The following is a 6000-nucleotide window of genomic DNA, read 5'->3' as shown; positions in this document are numbered from 1 at the left end:
TATGGGATTATGAATTTAGGGGTATGTGAATGTAGGGACTAGGGCAATTGAGGGAAAAATGGAGCAAGGGAATGTGATGTGGGAGGAGTAACTTGGCAGCCAAACAGTTCATGCAAAACCATAACATTATTTTTCTTGAAAATTTTAAAGAGATAGGGTTTGATTTCTTTTAAAGAATGACCATATATCAACTACCATGAAACAACCATGAAACTTGGATGAAAAATAGTCGTAGAGGCTCAACCTACTTATACCAATGACAATGAAAAGCTCACGAGAGATGTAGTCCTCCCAAGTGATGCCCTGTAAGCCAAGCTAATGAATGGCCACAATTTTAATGAGAGAAAAGTGGTAAATACTGTTGAACTGCTGCTCAGGAGTCTTGTGCTGCACAAGGGTGGTCATCTTCTCTACGTTTCTGCACATGAAGTAAGGGATGTTCATCATCTTTACCCTGGTAAAATGCATCAGCAACCTAATATGATAAGCATACAAATGTGAAAACCGGTCCTCACACCTGAAATACCTCATGATCAATTTCATCAACGGAGCATAAGCATCTTTGAGCTACCGGAAAGGAAATACTCTGCTGAGTTGTCTCAAATAGCTCGGTTTGATGTATGGTTCATAATGTTGCCATTCAATTTGTTGCCTCTTGTTCCATTGCTCTCCAATGTTGGGAATACTGGCTGCTAGTGAAATGGATTCTGGTGTTAATGTGAAAGTGACACCAACTAGAGTGGCTTGACCATCATGTAAATGCAGCACAAACAAACAAGCCAACTCATGATGAAACTGAATGCTACCAACCTTCTCACAAAATTCATAGAAGCACTGACGTTGGAAACAAGAGATGGAAAGAGGGCAGGCCTGTAATTCAGCAAGAGTGGTTGGTTCTTCTCTAATATGTTTGCCACCTCTATGAGGCCTCGTTGGTGCATGTACGTTTGTAGTTCAATCACTGTGGGTCTCCTCTTCATAATCATATGAAGGATCAGATGCCATGTCTGCTAGTGGATGGACTATTTTGGAGCTGTCTTGATGAAAGATAGGTGATTTTGTGTTGTGTTTGGCCTTTTCCACCAAGGGAAACAGTGATATGAGGGAGGGGAAACAATGAGGAATTTCGGGACTCTTGGGACAGGTTTAATTAGGGAAATAGGGGATTTTGGGAGTTTTTGTATAGGACTAGGGTTTGGGAGTTAAAGAGTATTTGGGAGTTTGGGAAATGGGAATTGCGGTATGGGATTATGAATTTAGGGGTATGTGAATGTAGGGACTAGGGCAATCGAGGGAAAAATGGAGCAAGGGAATGTGAGGTGGGAGGAGTAACTTGGTAGCTAAACAGTTAATGCAAAACCCTAGCAATGTTTTCCTTGAAAATTTTTAAGAGATAGGGTTTGATTTCTTTTAAGAATCACCATATATCAACTACCATGAAAAAACCACCAAACTTGGATGAAAAACAGTAGTAGAGGCTCAACCTACTTGGGAAATTTTGGAGCAAGTGTTTGAAGTTTCGGGCTTGCTGGCTATGTGTGCCACGCATCAAACCCAATGCGCCACACCCAGTGTATGTGCCATGCCGGTGCAAATCTAAACTGAAGGTTGCATCCCAATGCGCTATGCCCAGTGTGTGCGCCGTGCCAGTTACCCAACGCGTCACGCCTCTGGTTTTTAGCAACTTTTTCTCCAGCTTTGCCTTGCTCTCCTCCAAAATGTCTTTGCTTTGCTCCAAGAGTGCAAATGACTTTGCAATTTGAAGAAATTACTTTTAAACAAAGAGGTTTTAAATTTTTGGCTCATAAAACCCACTTTCATAATCTTAGGAATTTGACTTTTTTTTTTGAACTATGTTTTTGGACTTTTTTCACTTGATTGAACTTTATGATGAACTAAATGACCTGTGCTTTGTTTGGTTTGTAGGTGGTTGGAACTACTTGGGCTAGGGAAAGAAACCAGGGTTGCAGGAGAAGTAATTTACATATGAAGAAAATCAAATTACATAAATTTGTACCATAAAAGAAAAAATACTCTGTTTTTCCTCAAAACAGAGTTTTGAGGAAAGACACATTTCTGAGCACTTGATGATGAAATTTATTTGATGTTGGAACCTCCTCATGGCCTGCTGGTTATTATTGGATACTTTGAAACTCCTTTTGACGAAACAATCAGGAAACCCTAGACCTAAATGGAAATGAAATCCTAAAACAAAACTCTTTACAATCTCTAAGACAAAAGATGACGGTATATGCTTTGCAATGAAAAAACATGAACTAGTAGGTAGATAACATGAGGGAAACTGCAGGGAAGCCACTACCGTCAGATGATCCATGCGCCTAATGGAATGCAGCCGACTGAGCGGGACACCTAATATGCAATGCAACAAGAGGATTTGATCTTTTATGGAGGGATGAAGATACCGACACTAACATTAGCTCCAAAGGGGATGGTAGCTCCTTGGAGGTGCCAAGAACTATAGATCTATGGGAAAGTAGGCAGTGCCTTCGTCCACTGGGCTATGGAGTCAATAATTTCAACAAAAAAAAACTAAACTCTTGACTTAAAGACTCAATTTCAAGACTAAAAGTGACTCAAATTGACTCATTTTCAAGACTGAAATTGACCGAAAGACCTAAATCTAACAAACCATACCAAAACTGAAATCAAACCTCAACTTTGTAGCCTTCACCTCGAGCCCCAAACTGAACAATGAAAATAGTACACACTTGGAATGGAATTTAAACATGCCGGTATATACAATGATGAATAAGGTAGTAGAAAAAAGTTCACACATAATACCATTTGAGGAGTCGACCATTGACCGTCCCACCAGGATAGTCTTCACCATTCATCTCTTGCAACAGGAAAGCATTCTAGCCCCGATGTGCAACAATCTTGTACGGTCCTTTCCAAAGATTTTCAAATTTTCCGTGCTTACCTTCCTCTTCATTCCTTGCATCCCATTTCAGCACTATGTCTCCGATTTCAAACCTGTCCTCCTTTGCTTTTAGGCCATATATCCTCTTAATTCTTTCTTGTAGCTTGGAAGTGTTCTGAAATACCTCCTCTCTAGTTTGCTACAAATGTATTATTTGATTGATCCTCCGCTGCAAACTATCATCTTCACTGCTAGCTTCTTGCAACAGTTTAACCACCGGGACTGCCAAAGAGGTCGGCAAGACTATGTCCACACTGTACACAAGCTCAAAAGGACACATGCCGATAGATTTCTTTTGACTTACCCTGTCTGCCCAAAGTGCATTGACCAGCTTTTTGTGCCAACTCTTCTTGTTAGTTTCTAGTAGCTTTTTGATAATGTTGATAAGAGATTTATTTGAGGATTCCGCCAATCCATTGCCTTGTGGGTAATAGGCAGTCGAATGCCCCAAAGTGATATGATACTTATGACAAAAGTAAATCATTCTTTTCGATTTAAAGGTTGCTACATTATAAGTGATCAACTTATTTCGATGGCCAAACGAGACAAAATGTTGTTTTCAAGAAATGAGATAATTACCAAATCGGTGGCCTGCCTTGTAGGAATCGCCTCAATCCATTTGGTGAAATAATCTGTCACTGTGAGGATCCACTTATGCTATGCTGAAGAAGAAGGAGGAATCTCACCAATAAAATCCAAACCCCACTGCTGAAATGGAGCACTTACTTCAATGGGCTTGAGTGGTCAAGGCTGCAACTTCCTCTTACCTTGAAAAACTTGACATTCGTGATAGCTGGCCACTATTTTGTACACATCAGAAAATATAATTGGCCAATAATACCCCGCTCTCAAGATTTTATTGGCTGTTGTTTTCCAGAAAAGATGGCCTCCTCAATCTCCTTGTGAAAATCTTCCATAACCTGTTTTGCCTCTTCTTCTACTAAACAATTCAGCAAGAAACCACCAGGATCTTTCCAATAGAGTGCACCATTCATGATACACATTTTTGCAGCTTTCAATTTCAGTGTCCTACATTTGTTCTTAGCCATTCTAGGAGGTGATGACAGATTTTGGAGTACATAAACAATGTCCGAATACCAAGGAGAAAAAAGGAAATTTTCAAATACCTGAGTGGGCAGATTCTCTTCATCTTCCTTGGAAATAGTAGCAATTAGATTAATGTCCAAGGCATTCATATTTTGACTCAACCATTAGTTTAGCCAGCCCCTATCCTTTAATGAACTTCGTCAGTTTCATTTCCTTGTCCTATTCCAGCAAGGCAGCAATCCATTTGCCTCTCCTCCCCTTCGGATCTATTTGCACTAAGACATCCTTGATAGAAACATTAGGGACATAAGCAAGGATGTGAGAATGCAAAATATAAACCTGAAAATATTTCAATGCTTTTACCAATGAAAGGGCCTATTTTTCAATAATATTGTAGTTCAATGTCGTATCCCTTATGGTTCTGCTGAAGAATGCAATTCGTTTCTCAAGCTGGTCTCTTTTCTGCATCAAGACTGCTGCCATAGTATGATCCGAGGCAAATGAAAACAAAATAAAATCCTAAGTATAGTCCGGGCTGATCAAAACCGAAGTTGAAGAAAGAGATAATTTCACCAAATTGAAAGACTTAACTACTTCCTCGATCCACCTTACTTGCACTATCGTTTTTAAGCATGTTTGTGATTTCTCTTAAGTGTTCTGCAAGATTGGGCACAAAGCGACATAAGAAATTTATCTTACCATTAAAGGATTGGATTTATTTCTTACTTCGTGGGAAATCAATCTTTTGAATCGCCTCCACCCGAGCTGGATCGATGCAGATGACCTCCTTTGAGATAATATGCCCAATAAGCTTGCCTTCATCCATGGCAAACAAGCTTTTTTTTGGATTGACAGAGATGCCATATTTCCTACACTGTTGAAAAACAATCTTCAAATGATAGAGGTTCTCTTCATCTGTATTAGAGAAAATTGTTAAGTCATCAAGATAAACAACTAGAAATACATCTTTTTCATTAGCGAATGCTATATCCATTGCCTGCTGAAGAGTTGCACCAGCATTTTTCAATCCAAAGGGAATCTTTGCATAATGAAAAGTTCCCCACGGAGTGGTGAACGTTGTTTTGTCACGATCATCCCGATGGACCAGAATTTGGTCATAACCCGAATAACCATCGAGTAGTGACACCCATGATGCTCCAACTACTCTCTGAAGTATGTGATCCATCTTAGGTAATGGATAGTTGTCCTTCAAGGAAACTTTGTTCAGATTTCTAAAATCAATGCATAACCGAATCTCACCTGTTTTCTTGTGGATGGGCACCAAGTTTGAAATCCAATCTAAAAATATTATGGGGACTATGATACCAGCTTTATAAAACCTTTTGAATCATTGATCGGAGAATCCATAGTTTTAACATCTTTATACCAACGTTTCAAATCCCAAGTGGGATCCATCATCTTTATACAACCTATTCACTTCCTTCTCGATTGAGGGCAGCAGCTTCAGATTTATTCTTCTTAGCTTTTGACGAAAAGGCTTTTGATTTGGCTTGATCGGGATGACATGCTAAATTATGCTTGTATCATATGGCTTTAAATATGAATAATCCCAAGCAAATACATCAGTAAAAGAGGATAATAAACTGATATACTTTGCTTTTACCTGTGGGGGCAACCCCTTTGATAATTTCACCATCTTAGGATTTTCAGCTGATCCAATGTTCACATCCTCAACTCCTTTTTCTGTTGGCAGTAAGCTCGGTTTTCTAGCCACATCGTCCTGATCGAAGAGCTCCTATAAAGGTAATAGACCTTTAGGAATGATGTTGTCTTTGAGCTGCAAAACTTCCATCTGATTGACTTTCATATCCTCATCACCATCATCATACTCCACACCAATAGAAGTGTCCTTGAATTTACCTTTATTTTGCAAAAATTCATTGATCTCATCATCATCTTGAAATACTTACCAATACCTTTGATTGTCAGGGATAGTTGGGTGATGCTTCACATGAATCTCAAACTTGTTATTTGAATTCATTAGAACTTTC

This window comes from Pinus tabuliformis, chromosome X, assembly GCF_031772625.1.
Source record: "Pinus tabuliformis cultivar Carrire ecotype Pingquan chromosome X, CPIR1, whole genome shotgun sequence".
Lineage (NCBI taxonomy): Eukaryota > Viridiplantae > Streptophyta > Pinopsida > Pinales > Pinaceae > Pinus > Pinus tabuliformis.
The sequence above is the reverse complement of the archived record's forward strand: the minus strand, read 5'-3'. Positions refer to the sequence as shown.